The sequence below is a fragment of the Miniopterus natalensis genome, chromosome 18 (genome assembly GCF_054644295.1).
Source record: "Miniopterus natalensis isolate mMinNat1 chromosome 18, mMinNat1.hap1, whole genome shotgun sequence".
Lineage (NCBI taxonomy): Eukaryota > Metazoa > Chordata > Mammalia > Chiroptera > Miniopteridae > Miniopterus > Miniopterus natalensis.
Window position 1 is genome coordinate 31,892,378 of NC_142098.1, and position 15,164 is coordinate 31,907,541.

General features: G+C 41.5%; 1 long non-coding RNA gene across 1 annotated transcript in view; it reads right to left on the reverse strand.

The window, feature by feature from the left end:
* Positions 1-212: 212 nt before the first annotated feature.
* LOC107537139 (uncharacterized) overlaps positions 213-15,164 on the reverse strand; it is a 351,250-nt gene continuing 336,298 nt past the window's right edge. The window contains exon 3 of the long non-coding RNA XR_001603207.2: positions 213-280. This is a non-coding gene — a long non-coding RNA (uncharacterized LOC107537139). The remainder of the gene's footprint in view (positions 281-15,164) is intronic.

Here is a 15,164-nt window from a genome sequence, read left to right on the forward strand (position 1 = left end):
GGAGAGGAAACAGCACGCGATTTTTCATCCACTGTTTCCCTGGAATTTTCAGCTAATTAACCCCATTTTGCCTTTACATGGTAAAACTGCAAACACTCATTTACCATTTGTTTTGTTCAAATAAAAGAGTATGTGTGCTATACTTACAGGAATTGGTACAGGGGACAGAGAGACTGATAAGGCGCCAACCCTGCCCTCAAGCAGCTTCACAGTCACGAGAGAGGGGCAGGTGAAAAAATGAAACTGAGAGTGCCGGGGTGAGCACAGCAACGGAGGAGGACTGCAAGGGCAAAAAGGAGAGATTATGAGTGGGGTCAAGGAAGGCTTCAAGGGAGAGGTCATGACTGAGCTGAATTCAGAAGGCTGATGCAGTAATCAGGCAGAGGAAGTGTAGCAAAGTATTGCAGACTAAAAAATAAATAAATAAATAAAAAACACACTGGAACCCTAGCCAGTTTGGCTCAGTAGTTAGAGCGTCAGCCCGAGGACTGAAGGGTCCCAGGTTTGATTCTGGCCAAGGGCAGGTACCTGGGTTGCAGGCTCGATCCCCAATTCCGGCTGGGGCGCATGTGGGAAGCAACCAATCAATGTGTCTCTCTCACATCGATCTTTCTCTCTTTCTCTCTCTCCCCCTTCCACTCTCTAAAAAGCAATGGAAAAAAATATCATCAGGTGAAGATTTAAAAAACACACAAAAACGCACTGGAAAAAGTAATGGCATTTTTCATTCAGATTCAGATTTCAATCAGAGTACCTCACACACACACATACAGGTGCGCAAGCATGCATGCCCATGTGCGTTCATGCTTTTTTAAACACCTGGCATTCTGATAAAGATTATGCGACCACCTGCAGACTCTGCTCATAGATGTGTCTATATGGATTAAATGCTTCTGTCATGGAAGATCATGGCATGCTCAGAGCCCCATTCCTCCTGGCCACTACCCCGGTCCACTCCACCACCAGGGCTGCCGATGCGAACCTTCCTACCGTGTCTTCCTTCCCCTCCTCAGCCCAGCTCTCTCCCAACATGGACACTCCTGCAACCCCCTCCTCTGATCACTGTGTACTAGACTGGGGTCTGGACCTCAGGTGAGCCAGGGGGGCCTCACAGTTTTCAGCTACCTACTCAGTTAGATGTGGGGAAGCCCATTTAAATTTCAAATGGATTCTACATCATTTCAGCTATAAAATAGAGTCATAGGCAGAGAACATAACCATTATATTCATGGTACTGGCTTGATGGAAAGCATATTAATTTCAATCAGTAGATGATAGGAACCTGGTATATATAAGGGACTGAGGTGTGCTAGGAAGCATGTACAGCTGGACTGAGACACAGGTTCCCCTAAATAGGTTCATATTTTTTCTCAGAGACTTAGCAGGTATTTCTTCAATGGTAAAGTAGACATATTGATGTTTACTTCTGGTGGTGGTTCTGTGCATTAATAAGATAATGTATATAAAGTTCCTATAATATACGCAATGTTTATAAGAGCTACACAGTAAACATTTCTCCCTTTAGTTAATGCTTTAAGTTATTAGATGGGCCAAATAATTCAATGGCTTCCCTTTGCCTAAAGAAAAAGTGACCAAAATGTATTACACAACTCCAATCTTCTACCTAATAACTTCTGACAACCGTCTGACCACATACTCCTCCACCAAATACGCTGCATCTCAGCAAAAGCGGCTGAGCTAACCTTTCCTGAGCATATGGTTGCGCCTTCTCTTATTCTGTTCCTCAATTCTGCTAAGAAATATTGAAGAAAGCATCAGACAAGTTGTTTCTGCCATTCGTACTACTGCACTTAACAAAGAAGTGAGCTCAAGGTGCTTTTGTTGTTCTGTTCTATGTACTTTTAATCCTTCCACCAACAGTCTATGATAGAAGCCTACCTTCTTTTTACTAAGATCCCTGAGCCTTAGAGGAAATCAACTCAGTAAGAATTTTCTGATGACGCTTTTCCGAGTTCAAATAAAAGTATATTCCAGGAATTTCCTGGGATCCTCAACGTTAAACAGGACCACCTTGGCTGCCCAGCCCAGAGCCACCATTGGCATTTATCTTAGGATGATGGTAGGCATGTGGAGTCCAGCTCCCAGCTATGTAAATTCCATCGCAACCCACCCTTTACCCTGGACTATATCACCCTCTTGATTACTGGTGGAATCCTCGCCGTAATAGACAATCACCAACTTTATGTACTGCTTGTTTCCCATCTGTTTCACATTCCAGCCTGTAAGTGCCTTGAAATCAGTGACCTTGTCAATATTGTCTAACATCTGAATTCTTACTTTGTTCCAGTTACTGTGCTTGGGAGAAGAGATTAATAAATAGTGGGTGAATGTATAAATGAGAATTAAATGGAATTATACATTTAAAATAATTTTTAAACTCCAAAATGCCACGAAATATCACATCCTTGTTGGTAATATCTCAGTTGCACAATGGCTCTCAAACTCTACATAGTGTCACTACGTCTGCTATTCCTAATCTCTAGCTATTATTTATCGAATACTTATTTATGCTTAATATGATACAGATATTACCACATTAATCCTCATAAACTGTTTATGATACAGTGTCATAATTCCCTCTCTCCCTTCCACTTACAGATAGAAGAGCTGAGGTGCATAGAGCTGAAGGGAATTTAAGAGGAGAGGCGATGAGAAACAGGTCTGGAGGAACTGAAGCTGGTAAGTGGCAATGAGGAAAAAAAAATAGTGATGGATTCAAGGCTACCACTGGAAACAGTGCATGCTGTGCTCTGAGACAATAAGAGTTATTAAGTTTAAAATAAAGATTTTATAATCCAATATGATTGGGAACACTATAGGTAAACAAAGGTGACGGCTTCTCAATCGCACCGTACTTGCCTTTCCGGATGATGTCAATATCTGATCCATGTATATTTCACTCTCCAAGGGAACATTTTTATTTATTTTTTTCATAGAGCATTTCATGGATAAAATGTTCTGAACAAAACACTTCGGCACATAATCATCTCGAGAAGCATTACGCAGACTACGGCCTGTGGACCGAGTCCAGGCTGCTGCCTGTTTTCGTCAATGAAGCTGTATCACGATACGGTCACTCCCAGTTGCTTGCGTGTCGTCCGTGGCTGCACTGGGACGACAGCAGCAGAGCTGGGAGGTTTCAACAGAGACCGTAGGGTCTGCAAAGCCGAAACATTTACTCTCTGGCTCTTCAAAAAAAGACGCGGCCGAGCCCTGATTCAGAAGGTGGAGTTGCCAGGACTAGCGGGTCAAGTACATGTAATGAGTAACATAAAGGAATGAAACGGGTTTCAAAACTGCAGCTGCTTGCGGGGCTGGACAGGGAGCACGGGGCGGGTGCAGCCAACCCATGGCCAATTTGTAAACTCGTCGAAAGAGAGCTCTAGGTTGCTGGCGTGTTGAGTTAGGTGGTGCTACTGCTTCTATGAAATGCAATTATGCTTTTAAACTGTCCAGCAGGTTCCTAATATTTGGGGTTTATTCTCCAAATGTGTAAACTACTACTCCTGCCACTACTAATGATGATAAGAACAGTAACCACCGCAGGTATAATTGCAGAGTATTTTGTTTGAGGATTGAGTAGGACATGGGAATAAATACTTAGTTAGGTTTATAATATAATGACACCTTAGACTAATAAAAGGAAACGGATTTTACAGCCATAAAATTGGGGGGAAATTGCCTAGGATTGGGGGACAAGGAAAGCTGGGTTTTCAAGCAAAATGAGTTGACTAGAAGAAAGTGTGGACGTTGGGGAAGGACTTTGGCCTGAAAATTTTGCAGTATGGGGAAAAAGGCAAAAGCAAAGCAAGCAAGAAAGACAATGTGACAAATAAATGGGAGAACATGATACATCTGAAACCATGATGGTAACCAAAGCTAAGAGCAGGGTATGGCCAGGCTTCCTCCAAAAAGAAAATAATTATTTCAATGAATGAGTGACCATTAAGACTTTAAAATGCCCAATTAAAAGTGCAAATAAATAAGAGCAAGGGACTCTACCCTTTCTAACGTTTGCTATTTTATTGGTAAAATATTTTGATTAGAATTAAAATGAAGGTGGTATCAGGAAGAAAAGATGCTTTCCAAACAAAGAATCTGCTCAACAATAGAGTTGAAGTATTTGAACACTACACACACACACACACACACACACACACACACACATATACTTATGTGTATGTTTTGCTTTTCAAGGAGACAGAAACACTCTCACTATGATGCACACAAGAAGTACATCAGCCAAGCAGAATGTTCTGGTTGAAATGAAACCTTTCTCCATAAACAACATTCAGTGAGTCCAGCTCTACCCATTGGAAAGCAGAGGATTTTGTCTACTTTAGAAACAGCTTTAGAAATGAAAATGACAGAGCCTTGGCCAACCACAGTTTGTTTTATCAGATTTCAAAATATCCACGGTAATTGCTGCAATCCAAGCGCGACCTGGCAGATGAGATGGAGGTGGTCCTGCAGTTCCAACTATCTGAGCTTTCACCCTGGGGTTGAGGGGTGGTATGAATTCTTAGAAATAATGATGTTGGCACTATATTCCCATGTTCATATTTTGACTGTCATATGGAAAGATGGCTGATATTTTTGCAATTCTACAATTTCTTTCTAACGAAAGTGATAGGTAATCTGATCACAAATTAAGCTCAGGCAGGTCACTCCGACCAGACAGCAGGCACGGTTTTACCCCTGGACCTGATCTCCACCAACACTAATAATACATCTGTTTTCTCCTTTATTTGAATAAAACCCAAATGTGTACAAACCTACAAATGTGATGAAAATGTTTAAAATGTAAATCATTTTAATAAAATCTGAATATAAGCCTCACAGGCAGGATGGATTTAAATGCGCATGTTACTGATGAACCTCGCCTTTCATTCTGCACCATCTCATTGCATTTTCACTGGGGACACCTCAGAATCTGCAATGATCATTGTTTCAGCTCTCGCACTATGTCAAGGTTGAACACGCCATTGTATCAAGACTATTACCTTGAAAATTGGGTTTTTAAAAGCTTTTGAAAACAAAGGTCTTCAGCGTGTATTGTAAAATTTTATCAAGTAACGAGTTTCAGAAATGCTTTTCCATTAGCGCATTTGTCCCCAGTGTGGCACTTTTCAAGAGAAGAAAATCCTATCATCACCACTAAATCCTTCTTAAAGTTCTCATTGATCATAGCCTTAGAACAAGATTATTAAAAAAAAAAAAATAGTCCTACACTGAGATAATATGTAAGAGATTTTGGAAAATCTCAACACTCCATTTTAGATTAAATCAAGCGCATGCATTTTCAGGCTCAAGTTCCATTCCATTGATAACGATGGATTATGAGTGTTTGCCTCTTAATTAAGGACAAACAATAACTATTGCTTCTTATAGCTGTAGCACAAATACCATAACCTTCCCTGTCTTTATTAAAAATCCTATACTTGACCAGTTTGTCATTTAGCTGAATAATACAACCATTGTGCCTTTAGAGAATCAAGTATTGACTTAGGAAGAAGCAGTCCGCCTAGGGGTAAGATTGTGTTTTTTATCACGATTGAGTTTAAAACTTGGCTACTATTGCCGCTAGTCCAGAACTAACAGAAGAGAGCAGCTGAATTTTAAGTTGGCTTCTGGTGGTGATCATGGATAAATGACTTTGTTTAATTAAGGTACTTTCAACTTGGGAAGAAAAAGCCAATTAGGAAGACATTCTATGCTTTATTCTAAAATGTTATAAGTGGTTCTGGATCAGAAGTGTTACTGATAGCAAATCTTCAATGGTAAGTTTTTGTGGTTGTTACGTTGCGATATTTTGGGATCCATGAGCCAAAAATTAAAGCAATATTTACTCTTTGATCAAGCAATATTTGTTCTTACATCAAGGAATAGCTTGCACGTGGAATAACCAGTTACTGCCAATACAATCCAACAATGAAATATAAGAAAGCATACATTAGTCTACACCAGAGAAAGCATTTGCCAGTCCTAGAATCACAAAAGTAAAGCAGTTAAGACAGTCATCTACTGCAATGCTGTCTTTTTCCAGTCTGGTGAGAACAGAGAGACGCGAGTGAACTGTCAAAAGATGTCAACTGGAGACGGAAATCCAGATGTTGGGGAATCTCTAAATTGCCTGGGGCTTCATTTGTTTTTGTTCTGTTCGTTTTGTTTGTTTGCTTTTGTTAGGAGCAGATGCCAGCAGAGGCTTAGCTTGCAAGAGGTTTACTAGGGAAAAGTCCTCTAAGAAAAAAAAAAAAAAAATGGGGAGGGGAGACTTGGCGCACCATTGGACCTCCACGCAGGCTAGCTCCTGCGGGGTGAAGAGTGAAGGGCTCCAGGCGGCCCAGCGGCAGGAGCGCTGGAAGGAGGCTGGGGGAGCCCAGCGAGAAGGCCTAGCGCCGAGGCTGCCAGCACAGGAGCCCGTGTCTCGCAGCCACCAGCGGCTCAGGGCCAGCTCCTGCGTGTAAGGCTGTGAAGGAACTGAGGGGGGCCGAGGCCACTGGCCAAGGGTGCTCCTGCGCTGCAGACCTGAGAGGGACGCCTTTGCGGCCACCTCAGTACCCTAGCCTACCGACCACTTTTCTCATGGACCTAAAGGTGTCCGCTAATGTTCTGCACCCATGGTAGAAATGTTTTTGTCCCCGAAAGCGAGGTTCGATTTGGGGCGTGGGTGACAATTCACTGCTGGAGAGGAACACAGGTCACATTATTAGGAGGCCTTGACGTGCTGAAGCGAAGAGAGCAACACCTGAGGCGGTGATGATGACAAATAACAGGACTGGCGATTACTGGGAAGTGCCTTCTGTTCACGTCATTCTAACAGCCATTTTATCAGAGTTGACGTGATGTTAAAGGTCTCATGAGATGGTAAGCCCACCAGGGGGTGATTTTCTTTCTTTGAAAAAGAGAATATGGGCCCAGGCTCTGTGCCAGGTCACGCACTCTGCTAGTAAGTGTCAAGTCCTTTAACTCCTCTAAACCCTGATCCTAATGTGCCCATCTGAAGGTAGATAACTACTACGCACAAGGGCCGTGAGGGTCGATGGAACTACAACTTGGGCTCAACGCCTCCGATACCTACCCGCTGCTGTCACATCCACCCATTAGATACTGTGGCACAGCCCCTCCTCCCTGCTCAGTATCTTCTGTGAGTCTCGGCTACTTGTGTATGAGTCTATCGTCGTCTTTGACTAAGGATCAATATTGCAGCAAAGAAGTTAAGAGATGTTAGACCCATAGCATCAAAAAACCTAATTCAACTTCCCTTTTTGACCTCTAATTAACCCCTCTAACTGAAACAAACTAGCTGTTGATGCTCCTACTTAATTTTTCTAAGCCTCAGTTTCCTTATTTCATATAAAGAGGACCAATAATCTTAATCCTCTAAGGTTCTTAGGATCAAATAAAGTAAATGAATGCAAATGCCTACATGGTAGGAAAATGGGGGCTATTACTGTAATTATTACTATTATTCCATCATTTTTTATAGCACAGCACTGAAGGGTGGTGCTCGGGTTTGCGGTCAACTAGACCCTGAATTCTCGCCTTGTCCTCTCTGTCTCTCTGGTGATAAAATCACTGCTGGTCAAGAAGGTCACCAGACAGGCAGGAGCTCCTCTCAGGCTAACTCATCAAAACAATCAGAAACTATCCTCATAAAGTCTCTTATTCTTGACATGGCTGATGTAATATGTCTTACTCTTTATTTGCTCAGTTCCTCATTTCAAAAAAATTAAAATACTTCCTGGAAATAAATTATAATAAAAATACCCAAGATGTACACATTAAACAAAAGGATGGTTAAAGAAAACTGGTAATCCAGACACTTAAAACCCACACGTTCAATCCATAAAATATGACTGATATCTGTGGCTCTCTCCATAACATGGCGTAAGGAGAGCAGTATCAATTTATTTGAAACAGAAAACTGGCTGCTTTGGAAATGTTTATCTTTTGCTGAAAAATCAAACAGGTTTATATTTTAAAAGGTTTTCTGACAACCTATTCTATTTGCTTTTACATAAAGGCATGAAATTTTGAATAGCTAAATAAAAATATAAGAAAACCAAGGCATAGCTAGAAATGTACAACCATAAACCCACTTGCTTTCCTTCCTGTACCCAATTTTAACACCATATAATGAGAATAAATATTGAAATGAGACCTGATGCCCCAAGTTCCTCCCATATTTGAGGGTGTTTTCCATTGCTTCAGTTGCCAATTCACATGGACTAAAAAAATACGTTCCCTAACAAAACAAACAACTCCTACTCCAACCTCACCCTTCTTTCATACTCTTTCTGTATAGCTTTAGTATTTTTATGATAGCGCTGATCATAAATCCTCATTTTTAATTTAATTTTTCTTTTATGTTCTTTCCTCAAATGTAAGTGCCAGGATGACAGAAACCATACGTCTCTTCTTTACTCCATGTCTAATGACACCAAGGAGATTGTCAAACACCCTCTGAGAGGAAGGAAGCAAAAGGAGGCGCCAGGCAAGAGAGGGAAGGGGGGAAGGAAGGAAAAGAGCAACGGCAGAGAGCAGAAAGGATCGGGAGAGGGGCGGAGAAGGGAAGAGCTGAGAGCGGGCAGGGGACCAGCTCGGCCCCCCACGTGCTGGGAGACGCGCCAGTCCTTCGGCGGCCCCACTGCCACCCGTCGCACCGCTGTCTGAACCGTCCTGACTCCTTTCTGAGCCCTGCCATCCTGTCTCAGCTGCCAGTCAAGTCACACCGCGGAAACCATCGTTTTCTCGTGTGCTGTTCCCTCCAGACTTTTGTGGCAGCAGAACTTACTGGAGGCTTTGCCGTGTCGGGGGGAACTCTTCAGGGCGGGAAACCCTCACATGAACATGAACATGAACATGAGACTCCCCCGCTCCTACCAACTGAGGGGCGTTTCCCACGCAGACCATTCGCCCCGAGCCAAGGTACTTTTTCTCTCCCTTTCCCAGCTCCTCGCATCTCCTTACTCTCTGTTCCCAGGACGTGCCACCTCACCCCCAGCCTGGCTTGTCACGCAGAGCAATTTAGATTTCCTTCCTCCCAGGCCTGCGTCCATACTCCTTTTCCTTCCCGCTGCAGAGATACTGCTTACTTACTGATAATTTATTTATATCTTACCTCATTCCACAGAGGCAGAATCACTTGCAATAAAAAAAAAAAAGTAAAAACAAAACTTTAAGTATAAGAAGAGCAAAAGATTATGACTAATCCAATTTTGTTCAACTGGAGTCAAAATGGCGGGGGGGGGGGGTGCAAAGCAAATGAGTTAAAATGAGATATTAACGCCAGACAAGGTATATCTTAGAGAAAAAAAAAGGGTGGCAGGTAGTAAAATGTAAAGGGGTCAAATACATGGTGACGGGAGAAGATCTGGCTTAGGGTGGTGGACACACAATGTGATCTACAGTTGATGTATCATAAAACTGTACATTTGAAACCTATATAATCCTATTAACCAATGTCACTCCAATACATTTAATTTAAAATATAAAATGAAAGTTTTTTTAAAAAGAATGTGACCTGTAGACTTGGGCTGAGTGATGAATGAAACACCTAAACAATGTAGTTAGGGTAAGTCTGTGGACTCCTGCTTAACCTGATCATTGGGCTCTGGGCTGCCAGGCAGCCAAAATTTAAAGGGAAACATGGCTAGTTTTATCATTCTTATTTTCCACATGCAGTAAACATAGCAGCTCCTTGAAGAAAAGAAAAGCTTTCCCTGACACTTAGCTCTAAAACACCATTTTATGTGCACAAATATTGAGAAATAATAAACAGAGGGCAGAGAAATGAGCTCGGAGGCAAGATTCTGGGCCTGTACTAATAAACTCAGGAGTAAGAGTGACTGGAGAGCTCACGGAAAGCAGGATGCCCTGGCTGGCATTAGAATGGGGCATCACAGGAAGGGGGTGTCTGCTGGGCACAGGGGTTTGGAGAAGAGGGCGGGAGAGTGAGAAGCCAACCTTCTTTTGCATCACTCCGGGCCCCTGCCTTTCCCATGCTTCAGCTTTATGGCCGGGTTTCCTCATATTTACATCCTCGAGATGGTTCCGACGCAGCCCCCTCACTGAGCCACAACCACATATATTGGAACCCGGGGCAGACAGAGCTCTGGGCTAGAACTTTAATGTGCCACTCACTGAAACAGCTATTTCCCTTAATGGTCTCTATCCAAAGAATAGCCCAGTGAAGGTGACATTGGCTATTAACCTATTCTGAGTGTGGGAGGCCCACACAAATGATGCCTGAATTGTTTCTCAAGAACAATTTGGGTGTGAACAGAAACTGCAAAATAGGCTCTGTCACCCACGAATAAAAGATCCCTCTCATACATGCAGAAGTTACCCTTCAAGATTCCCTAGTTAAGTGAGGAGGCTTATAACCACAAGCAGATATATAGATATGAGGACGATTTTTCAAGCCAGTGAAACAAAAGTAACAGGCTTTACCACTGATTGTGTTTATTAAATTGCTCAGCATGACATTGTTAATCGTCTCAGAAAAACAATTTGGGTGTGCAAAGTGACCCAGAATAGAGCCTATTATGATGCCTAAACTGTTTTTAAATTTCCGCTGAGTGTTTTTTATGAGTTGCCCTTCAAGGAAGGAGATTTTAAAGGCATGGGAGGTGGCTTTTCTCCTGCCTTCATCACAGGCTCATCTCAGGCTAATCATTGAGGTGTCCATGGCTTTCCAGTGAATATAGGTCAAGAAGACACATCTCAGTCTTGTCTTAGGTCTAGATTCCTGAGGGGAAAATATGTGTGTGTACAATATACTACATATCTGTGTATGATATATTTACATGCATACATCCTATAATATACACACACACATACATACTTATTTATGTATATACAATGTATGTGTGTATTTGCACCAAAAGCACCTTCATCTGGTTCTACAATGATTATTGGCTCAGCAAAGGGTTAAAAATGATGGCAGCATTTGGAAAAACATCTTTTGGTTAGGAATATTCTTAGTGAGTTAGACACAACCCACTGACATGATTGCCAGAGACAGTTTTAAGCAACATCATGTCAGGAAGCAGGAAATTCGTAGAAAGGGTAAGTGGGAGATGAAGGGAGAAAGATGATAATGTTTAGGAAATGGCAAGAAATATCACAGAGCAAAAGCTGCTGGGAAGTCCAGTGCCCTGTGTGAACCTGTGCTGAAGCACTCAGCCTTCTTAACGGGACACTCAGGGACAGAAGCACTGGGGAAGCTAGAAACAGGCCACATACTGGCAGGGGAAGCAAAGATGAAAACGAAATGAGCTCTTAATGTGCACTCAGGATACAACCAGGTGCTTGCTAGGCATTTCAAATGTATTACATCCTATAACATATCTATATCTATATCTATATAATGATAAACTTCCATTCTGAAGTCCCAAATCTCTTAATAATACATTTTTGTAACTTGTAAATGCAAAATTTGACCTGACCTACAACTCATTCTGTGGCAGGACCTGGCTTGAAAGGGTGTAAGTCAATTGTAGTATTTTAAAAAGTCTGTCTTAATATTCAAAACATGATTGAATTATTAATATATCAGTGCTATATAATTTGAAATATATACTCAATGTTATCTTTCTAAAATCGGAAACGTATTCTGAATTCTGAAATGTTGGACACCAAAGGTTTAGACTGGAGATTGTGGTCCTTTTCAGTAAAGGTAAACTCTCAATATGGGATATCTGCTTTTATGCCTTTTGAGTAATTGCTCATTTAGCCCTCAAGATGCCCCTTGAGGTAGATGTGATGATTCCTGTCCATAAATATATATAAGGATTATTGAGGGTTATTTACTGGTTCAAGTTTACTCAGTTTACAAACATTGAGAGAATGTCTTTCGAACTAAATGTCATTTAATGTGATACTTATTTGAAAAGTGTCTCTATAAGCATAATACAGGAGAAAAAAATCAAGAAAGATGTAAAAAAGTCTATTTCTCTGATGTCAGCTTTTAAGACCAAAAATCCAATCATCCCCAATCTGGTTTTATTTAAGGAGGACAAAAAATAATCAGCAACATTAGAGTATAAGGTACTTTTCAAGGTTTGGTTAAGTCACTCTCTCAGGAAGACTACAAGTTCAGGTTTGGGTTCCTGAATCAGTTTTGCAAAAATAGCGCCTCTCACTGCTCTCTGACCCACAAGTTCTCAACCCTGAATTAGAGCCAAATCAGTGATGGCTGAAACTCATTTGTTCCCACCTTCCCATAGATTCTGACAGATGTAAAATTATCAGCACCCTGGCTAAACCACCCCCATTCTCATTGAAAATATTCAATAAATACATATATTGAATGCAACAATGTTAATGAATTAACAAAGCACTTGTTTGGCTGTATTTTTAAAAAGTGAATCATCAAGCTTAAAACTTTACTGACTGCAGAACTCTTTACAAAGTGGTTGAAAAAGCCACTGGCTGCAGCCTATCACTTCCACACACGCCTCTCCAAGGATTCAATCACGACATGTGGGGGTAGCGGTCTCAAGGTCGCATCTCAACAAAAGGGTCTGGGGGTACAGAGGTAAACTGAGGCATATAAACAATTCTAAGAATTTACTGGAGTAAAAATCCATTGGAATGGGGCAGGATCAAACCAGAAGTGGTTAGGAACATTCTGCAGACAGGAGCCAGGGGAAAGACTTGTTTAGACAAGAGCAGAAGAAAAGACAGGAAACCATTTGGTTGGCTACAGCTTAAAGCCTGGCTGTGATTGATGGTCCTACGCATTTTCACTGGGTCTCCGTGAGGCGCCTGCAGGCTTAGGTTTTGGTTTGTTTACGAGGCTGCCACTGCACGAGAGCCACCTCTAATGGCCCCCGTGATTAATGAATTTAACAGGAAAAATACATTTTCTGTATCCAGAAATGAGTGACCACGTATGCACGTGCACAGAGAGGGAAGGAGAAGCAATCCATTTCTATTTTTAAGTAGAAATAAAATGGTACTGGTTTCTTCAGGAGGAAATCAAATGCTTAACAAGTTGATGTGTAGGCAGAACACCAAGCATTTGACAGTCATCAACTGTGCTAACTCTACGGCATTCAATTAATTGCAAGTTATGCAGCTTCTTTATACGATATATATTCAAATACTAAAAATGGGGACTTTCCCTTCTGGATTCCAATGGTTTGGTTGGCCATATAATCCAATTAAACACAGAACGTGCCGCCATCTCTGCCTAGAAAAGCACTCCCATTTAGTCATCTAAAATCTTATGGTTGTGGTGATCACCCTCCCACATACAGAGAGATGTGACAATTTAGAAAGACAATGGGCATTCTATACAATGGAGTTCCTAAGTTGGTAGCATTCGCAAGAATAAATAAAAGCATAAACTGCAGCTGCTGAGACAGATGAGGCAACAAGGGAACCAGTTATCCATTCATCCCTTGTTAGCACAGAGCAATTGCTTTGCCAGTGGGTTAGGTCTTTCTTTCTGTCTTACTTAAGTTGACTTGTGCAGTCTTGCCATTATTTTATCAGTGTATAGTGTAGACCATACATTAAGGGACAACTCTAATGAGTTATATGCAATTGGGACTTGTCACTCTGCCAAGGGAAATTTGCATGAGACTTTTAAAACGACTAAGGAAGGTGCCTGTGGTTCCCAAATTTCAGGAGCAGAAGCATTATCTTTTGCTTGAAGGCATGTCCATATGTTCTTACTGCAAACTTCTTTTACTTTTACATTAGAAAACTATTTTAAATTGTAAGTTGTAGGAGCCTGGCTGGCTTGGCTCAGCGGTTCAGCATTGACCTATGAACCCGGAGGTCACAGTTCGATTCTGAGTCAGGGCAAATGCCCGGGTTGGGCTCAATCCCCAGGAGGCAGCCGATCAATGACTCTCATCATCGATGTTTCTCTCTCCCTCTCCCTTCCTCCCTCTCTAAAAATTAATAAACTATTCTTTTAAAAAACACATCTTTGCATTAAAAAACAAAGAAGATGACAGAAACACAATGAGTTGAGGAAAGAGATCAGAATATGAGTGCTATTCAAATGCCTTCACACAGATGACATGACTTTATGAGCTCTGAGCCCCACCTATTTCTCCACCCTTCCCTGCCTGTGATAGTAAGTCATTGGAAAGGTTTAAGCAGTGTTTACACAACTGTATTACAGTTTTGAAAGTTTACTTTGGTTGCTTTATGAAGAATGAATTATAAGGGACAAGAGAGGAGTTAGCGAAATCAGCCTGGAGGTGCTTAAAGTGGCTCATGAGAGGGATGATGGTAGCACTGGAAACAGAGAGCGGGGGCATCTATGAAGTGTTTTTTGGAGGCAAATTTGCAGTGGAGTTTCTCAACCTTGGAACTATTGACATTTTGAGACAGATAATTCTTTGTGTGGGAAACTGTCCTGTGCATTGTTGAGAACCGCTGATGGCAAGATGAGGGGAAGGATGGTGTACAGGAGAGGGGAGAAGAGGGAGTCAGGATGACTCCTGGGTGTCTGGCTCTCCTAAGTGGAATTACATAATCTCTTTCCTATTGTTGTCAGTATGCTTGAAGCTGGCTTTTATATTAATCAGAAGACTAGTGACATTGAAGACTTTAAGAAGATCTAAAGGAGAACAGTGTGTAAGCAAAGCTTAAAACACTTTTTTAAAAAAATACTTTTTCTAACAAGAAAATGGCACACTTGACTCTCTGGAAGTAAAATTTTACAGGCCTCTTTCCTCAAACACAAAATAACCAGTTTGGGTTCTATTATGCATAAGGTGATTATATTTTTAACCTCCTATCTCTAAACTCCAAGTTCACTTTAGAGGGAACTCACTTGGATTCAATGACAGGAAGGGTGGATCTGAGAGGGAAACAGTCAAAATATATCTTTGCTAAAATTTATTAGATACAGAACATGAAAATCACAGTGAGCTGTGCTCCTGTGAAGCACAGGACTAATAAACACTTGTTTTGCCTTTAAATATTATTGATAATCATTTACTTACCATTATCTGACCTGTCACCATCACTTGCTTGGGGATTCCTCTCTGGCAGAGACCATATTTTACTCTCCTTTTTACCTACACTTCCTGGCACACAGGTAGTCTGTAGCCATTGATTTTTTATGCAAAACAGCTCAGACCCACCCGATCACCTTCGACTTATTTGAAATC